Raw genomic sequence first — 9,968 nt, 5'->3', positions numbered from 1 at the left:
GTTAGGAGAATTTAAACTGATAGTTTGTTATGTTTCATTTATAATACAATAAATGTATTATTAAGGCTAATTTAATTCTTATTTGTAAGAGGGGTTTGTGAGAATTTATATAAAATTCAATTTAGAAGTATATAGTGATTGGGCATGAAAAAAAAGGAAGGAAAATAATTTGGAGAGTGGGTTTCCATAGAATCTTCAGTGTTCCGAATTCAGTAGGGTTTTCGGTTCGATTTAACTATTCTGGTTAAAAGTTTCTAGTCCGGTGATTGGAAATATGCTGCTAAGAATATTTGGATTTAAAATTGTTTTAAATGTTATCTGTATAATATTGGGAACAACTTTAACTTTTACAATTTACTTTGTTAAATTAAAATTATCAAAATTTTCATAAACTGACTTTTATTTGTGATTTATGGCTTAAGTTGAAAAAAAAGAGTATATTTATGAGTATTTTGTGTATATATTTTAGGTTTTTGGTTTTGATAAGCTTATGTTGAATTTTGGGTTATGAAATGTTGGACTTTTGATAAAAGAAAATGTCAGAATTAATGTTGGAAACTTTTTAAGATTTTTCTATAAGAAAAGAACTTATGTATATAAGTTGGAAAGAAAGTATTTTCAGTATCCATCAAAAGTAGTCCGGATAGGTGGGTTTTATTATCTAAAGACCATATTTAGTGAGAAATGTGGCATGTGTACACAGTCTAAAGACCTAATCGGGTATAGGCGGCGAAGTGTTGGGTAAGACCAATACGGGATTAGGCAATGTTAAAGAGATGTCTCGAATATGTTTATGTGTTATGGATCGATATATGAGGGGATACTCGGTGATGGATACAATATTGAAATTTGATTTGAAGTTTGGTTTTAGTAAGGTGTTAATATAATGATCATTATGTTTTGAATATGTTTGAATTTGATGGTCTTTATGGAATTTTGATTAAATTGCTACTTTCATGGAAACATTTATATAAATCAAAGTTTGGTTGGATATTTGGTATTTTAATAACAAAATGTTTAGTATCCATCGGGAGTAGTCCGGACCGGTGGTTTTGATATTTGAAGACCATGTTCAGTGAGGGACATGGCATGTGTACACAGTTGAAAGACCTACCGGGTATGGCAAAAAAGTGTTGGGTAAGACCATACGAGGATAAGCAATGTTATGAGACATCTCGAGCATGAATATGATTAGAGATATGATAAAAGGGATACTTTCTGATGGATACATATGTTAAACTGATTAAAATATCATGTTTTTAAAGAAATGCTTTGTTGAAATGATATTTTGAAAGATGTTGATGAATGATGAATGGGTATATTTGACTATTCAATTTAATTGACTATTCAATTTAGAGAGATTTGAAAAAGAAAATTTGGGATTTAAAATAGATGAGATTGAGTATAAGATTTAGGAATTTTGAGGACAAAATTTCTTAAGGAGGAGAGAATAGTCACGTTCGTATCCAAAAATATTATTTATGATGTGAGATTAGACTATATAATATTTTCAAAATCATTGATTAACTTGTTAGGTGTTAAAAGTGTATATTGAGAGTTATTTCTATATCAAGAGTTATATCAATTATTTAAAGTCATAAGATCAATTTGGAATTTATAAATTTGGATGATTACTATATTGTATTGGTAAATTGTATTAAGTAAGATTTTAGAAATGTCAAAGTAAAATAAAAAAAATAAACGGCAACTTTCTTTTTAGTAGAAGCATAATGTCCTGAATTTTTTTATGTATTCATTATATTTTATAATGCAAAATTTATTTTGTGAATTTTTATTTTTCATGTATATAATATAAATTTATATAATGTGCATGTGTCACTTAAGATTAAATTTATTCTACATATATATATGGTATCAATTTTATATTGTGCCAAGTAGATGACATGTGTCATTTAAGAAATCATCTAACATGTGTCATTAAAAGATGAAATGTTATGGCATGTGTCATTTAAGAAATCAATATTATAGCATGTGTCCCTTATGAAAACATCTTCATAGAAGTAAAAAAATCATTTTTAGAAAATGATTAAAAAGGAGAGATAGGGAAGTTTTTCAAAGGTTGTCTGGGAGAGGTATAAAAAAAAGATAAATATTAGAAACCATGAATTACAAAAGGAAGAAAATTCATATCCTTCTTGCTTTTCTTCTTAAGAGGATTCTTAGTGGTGCTAAAGGATCATTCATTTTTTTTATAAAACCCAATCTTCTTAAATCTTTGTGGGGTTTAATTCCGTGCTTGTATACGGCGATGGAGATTCGAAGTCTTTCACGGGGTTTTTCTCGGAACTCCTAGTGGTTCGAATTGAACATGCACTACGGTGTTCAAAGGTAAAATTATATTTAGGTTCCTGTTCTTGATTTCTCATGTTCTGATATTTATACTGACATAGTTTCCTGATATATGATATATGTTATTATTGTCTGAGTTCTTTGATCGAACCGAGAGCGCGGGTTCTTGAGGTTTTCGGTTTGGGGTTCGGATTGAAATAGGATGAAGGAGGAAGATGACCTCCTATACTGATTTTCTGGGATATTTTTTTTCTTTCAGATTAGGAACATGGTTTTCTTTGTTTAATAACATGAGTTGTTACAGTAATTGAGTTGGTTCTTGGTTGTGAGTTATTCTTGTGTTTGGATCTGATGCTAGCTGCAAAATACTATGTTTGTCTTGAAATTAAGTATCCTTTTTAATCCGAGTCAGCTTATTAAGAATTTTGGAGAGTAGTTTTCACGAGTAGAAAAAAATGAGAAACAGGCAACATTTCTTGTGCTTATATAATTACAATATAAGTAGTTTCACATAATTAAGTACTATAAAGAAAAATATTGTTATTAAGCAAAAGGACTATAAACAATTATTTATTTATATTATAGTTTCAAAATGATATTATTAGTAAAAGGTAGGATGCTGAAAATTTATCTTAAACGCATTATTATTAATGTGGGACTACAAAATTTTAATAAAAACGGTTCTTTGGTAAAAGAGGCGTGTTAGACGTTGGGTTAATTCGTTTTGTAAAAGAGTCGTATTAGACTTGGTTAATTCGTTTGATAAAAACGGTTCAATGATAAAAAAAATAGTCGGGTTAGACTTGGAATTTGATTCGTTTATGAGTCAATATGTATATATATGGGTCATTTTAGCACGTTGGGATGATTTTGAATATAATCGGGTATATTTGATAGAATGAGTAGTTTTAGAATTTAAAATTTTGAAATTATATCCTATGGTAAAACAAAATGGTTTAAACCTTGGTTGAATTGGTTTGGTAAAAAGAGTCGTTTATGGAGTAAAATGAGTTCGGTTAGTAACTGTTGAGGGCTAATTAAAAATTTTGTATTTTAGCATAAGTTATAGTTTTTACTCTATAGTTTTTTTATTTTAATTAAATTCATCTCTCAACAAAATAAAAATGTGACATAAAATAGAAAATAGTATCAAAATATTATTATAAAAAAAAGAAATAAAAAGAAAAGAAAAAAAATAAATAACAAAAATCAGGGGCAAATTTGCTCCATTTTTCAGCAACCCGTCTAGCAACTTCGACGATGAAAACGGACCCCGAAACAGCAAGATATCAAGCAGTTATATTTTTTTTCAGAAAGTTCGGGATGTTAGCTTTCCAGAATGTCAAAATTGGAGCAAAACGAAGCTAAAACGAAGCCGGTAGAATTTTTCAAAGGGAAGTGGTGCTGAAAAACGGGTTTGAACATTTCCAACACATCCAGGACATATTCAACGCATTATCTCCATTCTTCCAACTCCTCACTCACCCACTTTCTTTCTTCAACTAATGGGATGGTAGTAGGATCATGTTTGAGAAAAATAAGGGCCACTAACTTGGAATTTGTTGCTCAAAATCCTATAAATAGAGCCTAATCCTTTCATTCCAAACCCCACTCAAAAATCAATCAAACTCAATCAAACACAGACAACTCAAATTTTTCTCTCAAATTCTCTGCTAAAATCGGCTTCTTTATCAATCCTTGGATTCGTAGAAATCGTTCTCTAGCATCTATTTAGTCTAAACAAGGTCTCAATTCCCAGAATTAGTTCTTTAATCTTCAGTTCCTCAAAAAAGCTTTCAATTCTCAGAAACTTCAAATCCGAAATTCTCTTAGTTTAATCAATCAATTCTCAAATCGTTTTTTGCAATCTCTTAGTTAAGTCAGTAGAATCATTACCCAATCCTCGGTTCAAGCTTTCTTAGTCTAAACCAAATTTCGCCATTGTTAAGTTCTTCGAAGCTTCAAGCATTTTCCGTGAAACCAAGATCACCGAAACCCCATTTTTGAGTCATTCTTAGTTTACACACCTATTCCAAATCATATTTGGGAACTTTTTATTGATCTCAATCGATTAAAAAGACCCAGAAACAAGCTTTTGAGTTTTTCATCATTGAAAAATTCATCAAACAACCTCTCTGGTGAGCCGTTTTTCAAATTTTATTTAGAGTTCGTTAGCTTATCGTTTTAGCCCAAATTAATTTTAATCTCTTTATTGACATCAATTCTAGAACTCTCAATTTTTATTTCGTAAAAAACGACATCCTATAGCCTTCTAAATCGCCCCTAAAGTACCCTCACGAAACAGAATCAAGCTTTTGGTTTTTTCAACCATCAAACAATTATTCTGTCGCCCAATTTTCAATAATTTATTCCGACTCATTTACTCGATTTTTTTCTGAAATTCCAGCTCTAAACCCTTCCTTCGCACACTAACTTTAAATACTAGCCTTCGTTTCGCTATAATTCGACCTCTACAGCTCCCGAAATTGAGCCCGAAAGTCCCACAAAAGCATCAATTTAGTCTCATTTTCATGTTGACTTTGTGGTAAATTTCTGCTCAAGTCCCTGAACTCTCCGAATTACTTCAAATTCGCCCAGCACTACCCGGACAACGCTACAGCCCCCGAGCCGATTTTCTGGAGGTCCAATCCTCAATTTCACGCATCCCAACGACATCAAAGAGATCGGTTAATTTTATTTCATCCCGCACATATTTGTTTTTGTGACTTATTTGCGTTTCTAGCTTTAAAGTTATTATTTCTTTTTAAGTTGTAATTTTCATGCTTTATTATTATTTGTAATACAAAAAACATTGAAAAATATTTACAAAATCAATAAAAATATAAAAGAAAATTAAAAAATTTATATCTTTGTGTCGTTTTATTGCCTTTATTTTTAGTACTTATCTTAAAAATTGTTTTTTCCGACCGACCTGTCAAGTAACGTCGGGGCCCAAGACCGTTGTTTTTATTTTCAGTCCTTGTAACGGTCGTCAATCGCTTTTCGTTTAGAATTCAAGTAAATTAGGCGCATTTTATTTATTTACTGTATTCAATTACCATTTTATCCTTTGATAATTAGCTTCTCCGGCACGCCCGCATTATTTTTACCATTTTTAATCCCCGCAAACGCGTATCAAGGTTGAAAATTGGGATTTTTCGAAAATATCGCCAACAGTAACAAATTCTTTAAATAAATAAATTAAAATCGTATATATATATTCTAGTGAACATAAGTAGTGAGAATGGGGTTAAATATGTATATACCGTGAATAATTTAATTCGAAAAATGAATTGCATAAACAATTTATCATTTCAAGTAAGTTATGGAGATACAAGGGTAAATGAAAAATAAATGGTGTGTAGTAAAATCTAAGAAGAACTACGTGGCTTTGATTCCCATTTTAAATTTTAAATGACGTTGCGTTTGGGATACGTAGGAAGCTTGATAGAGTTATCAAGTCCAAGCCAAATAAATAATAAAATTTAGATAATTTGTGATAGAGTTTCTTACGAATTGTTAAGAAATTGGTTTAAGATATATTCCCTTCATGCCCGATGTCGTTAAGGGTCGGGTGTGACAGGAAACTAGTAAATAGGTAATTATGTAAACAAGACATCCAATTTTCTTGTTGAATTCAATTTCAAAATCAAATATTTTATTCGTGTAGAAGATGTTGAAGAATGTGTTTCTTTTTAAAACAAGTGAAAACCTCAACTGATGTTTATTATTGTTAATGTACACATTTATATACACAATTAGTGGAAGTTTATCGTAAGTTGTAACAACTAACAATATAGGACCTCTTATAACATGTGTGGGTCCATGTTACACGTGTCAAAATATGTATGGAAGGTCCTCCATTTGACATGGAGAACCCGGTGCTTCTAATAATTTGCCACAATATAGACATGGTTTCAGTTTCTATGCAAACAATTAATTACAATATTACAACAAAACTATTCTATAATAAGAAAAATAATAATGATGATACAATAAATCCTTCATTAAAAAAAAGCATTTTTTTATAAATATAATGCGGATAAATAAAACCCCTTATTAAATATTTCTCATTAATAACTAAATATTTAATTTGGCAAAAACTTAAAAAAACTTTCCTCATGGTGTTCTCCAAATCACTACAAAGAAAAACACACACACATATACCAATAATTTTTTAGATGCATTTTTATAGATCGTCATTATTAAAAACATTAAATAATTTGTACATAATCTTATGCCCCTAACGCATATCTCTATCTATATATAAAAGTTGAGTTCAAAACATATTATGTGAACATACCATGTCAGCAATAGATGAGTTGTAAAAATTATAAAATCTATTATAGTGAAACACACCGTTGATAACAAAATATCACACTAGATATAAAAATTACAGGTAAAAAAACAAAAAAATCTTAATTTTTTTAAGTAGATTAATGTTCATCCCCTCCATCGTCGGTTACAAAAATCATACAACCCTTCTCATATTTATCGGTTATAAAGAAACTTCAAATCATTTCATTCCATATTTGTCGGTTACAAAAAATGTAAAACCTTTTGATTCTCATATCGGTTACAAACCTTAAAACCGTCTAATTAAAAGAAGATTAATGTTCATTATACCCATCATCGGTTACAAAAAGCTTAAAACCATTTGATTCTCATAACTGTCGGTTATAAAAAGTATAAAACCTTTTGACCCAATATATTGTTGAAGCCTGTAAAATGGATAAACTTAAAGAACAATTTTTATACCTTAGAATTTTCTGGGCACTTGTTTTCTCGCCAGAAAACGCCCACCCGGATTCCGTTCACCGGAATTTTGAAGCACGTTGGGAGGTGATGAAAAAGTATATGTCCATGGTCAAACTACCTTTGCAAGAAGGAAAGCCCGAAGGTTGTAGTCTTAAAGTTCAATGAATCCCCAGGGAGGAGAGTCCTTAAATAGGCGCATATCAACTAGAAACTTTAGCATTCATTCTCAGGTAGGAGAGTCCTTAAATAGTCCTTAAAGTTCAATGAATCCCTAGGGAGGAGAGTCCTTTTCCAAATAACACACCGAATCTTATGAAAAAGTAAAAATGGAATGGCTCTAAAGCCAATTAATTACTTAGACGTGGAAAGGTACTCAATCTCAGGTATATTTTCAGATCTCTATAAATAGCCCATTGACAAACGCCACAAGGTATGCATTCATTCTTCAAACACATACTGTTTTCAAATTTACTTCCTTAAAGTAGATCACTGAGTTGAGCGGCCCCTCCCTAACTGTTTGTTGATTGTTTTAGGTCTTTTCAAGTCCGATCGTGATCATCGTGTGGATTGAGAGACTTCACTAAGAGACTAATAGAGATAATATTATCATATTTTACTAGAGTTCTAATTCATATGGTTATAAATTAAAATAAATGATGCTTTAAAGGCTTGGTCCATGAGATGAATTCGTATTAGCAAAGAGTTTTCTAAATAGTAAAAAAAATTGATTTTTGGACAAAACACATGGCTGACACACCGGCCACACCATATATATTCTAGTTTGAATCTCCTAGACATATTTCCTTCTGAAGTACTTTTGCAATTCTTTTTAGAACATCCCCCATTCTCGTTTTCCATTAGTTGATCTTTCACATATGTCATTACTATTTTCATTATAAGAAAGACAAAATCTCATGCTTTAGCTAAATTATTTTCTTCTTGAATAAAGTATTCTTGTTAATATGGGTTTTCCTAAGGATAATGTCTTTCGATTTCGTTGAAAAAATTTCTTAGAAAATGGCCATCTTTTCCATAGCTAACAAACCTTAGACTGTGCTTTAATCTTTGATATATTTTCACTTTATTTGACAAATTTTGACACTTAAATTTTATAAATATTTTGCATAAAATATTAAGATAAACAAGAACTCATGTTTAAAGACTTTTCCATAAATTGACCTTTATTTCTTCCAAATGTCATTTAGAAGGAAACAAATATATTAAATAATGAATACTTGTTCATTTTGAAGGTATCAACCCGATTGTAACTCTATTCCATTGGGATCTTCCACAAGTTATAGAAGATCAATATCAAGGTTTTCTAAACCCTAAAATTATGTAAGTACAATTTTAAATATGTGTATGAGAAATGACTATTCATATTAATCTGCTTTAATTATTTGTGTGAGAACTCGTAATTCATATTGTCCTATTATATGACAGTGATGATTTTCGTGATTATGCTGAGTTGTGCTTTAATACATTTGGCGATCGAGTAAAGCTTTGGGTCACTATAAATGAGCCAATGATGTATGCACAACAAGGTTATGCAAGTGCAACGTTTGCTCCAGGTAGATGTTCAAATCGATCAAGATGCTCTGCAAGTGATTCCAGTGTTGAACCATACATAGTAGCACACCATCTACTCCTTGCTCATGCTGCCGCGGTCAAACTATATAAAGAAAAATATCAGGTGAAATCTATATTCATTCCGAATATTAATGTGTAAATAAAATAAATAATCATTTTTAAAATATAAATACTCGTAAAACTATAATTTTATAGCATAATTGATAATAATTTCCTTGTTTGGCAAAAAAAATCCTTAGAATGCAAGCATAAAGAGAAATCATAAAATAAATAATCCATTGTACGAGACTCTACTAATAACATCTTAATTAGTTAAGTTATGGAAACCTAACATGCTTAATAGACTCACAAACATAAAATGATAAAATATTTATTAATTTATTTAATTTCTTTCAATTAAAACTTTGTAGATTTCGCAAAAAGGTCAAATTGGAATTTCACTAAATACTAACTGGATGGTGCCATACTCAAATTCACAAAAAGACCAACTAGCAACAGATCGAGGTTTTGCTTTTACATATGGTTGGTATGTATTTATTTATTTTTATTTATGTTTGAATTTATATAAATATGGATATGTATATCAAAATAAAATAAAATGGAACTGAATTTACTTTTTTTTGTTCTGTTGAAGGTTTATGGAGCCACTATATTCTGGATCTTACCCACTAGAAATGATTGTTAATGTGGGAAAAAGATTACCAAATTTTACTAAGGAGGAAACCAATACGATTAAAGGATCTTATGATTTCATCGGAATCAATTACTATACTGCGAGATATATTGCTGATACTCCTTGTCGAACTCAAAATTTGAACTACATCACTGACTCTTGTATCCATATTAAAAGTATGTAAATCAACTTTTTTCTTCACTAAAATTACCTTATTATTTTCTAATCAAAGAAATTACTTACTTTAGGTGAACGAAATGGAATTCCAATTGGTCCTCATATAGAGGTATAATTTATAAATTAATATAAAACTTAAGTATCATAAAGTGACTTTTTTATTTATCATGCTACTCTTTATTTCTTGAAATATTTTTATTAGAATTTTAAATATTGTTATCATTTAATTATGTAGAGAGTAATTAAAGTTCCTAAATCTAATTTAATTGAACAGGGTACTTGGATGTATATCTATCCAGAAGGGCTTCAATATTATCTACTTTACATCAGAAACAAGTACAATGACCCTGTAATCTATATTACAGAGAATGGTAAAAAACAACTACACACATAAGAATAATAAACAATTATTTCATATTCTTACATTTATTTTGTTTTGTATTAGGAGTTGCTGAGCATA

Source organism: Euphorbia lathyris, chromosome 5 (genome assembly GCF_963576675.1).
Source record: "Euphorbia lathyris chromosome 5, ddEupLath1.1, whole genome shotgun sequence".
In the NCBI taxonomy this organism is placed as follows: Eukaryota; Viridiplantae; Streptophyta; class Magnoliopsida; order Malpighiales; family Euphorbiaceae; genus Euphorbia; species Euphorbia lathyris.
The sequence above is the reverse complement of the archived record's forward strand: the minus strand, read 5'-3'. Positions refer to the sequence as shown.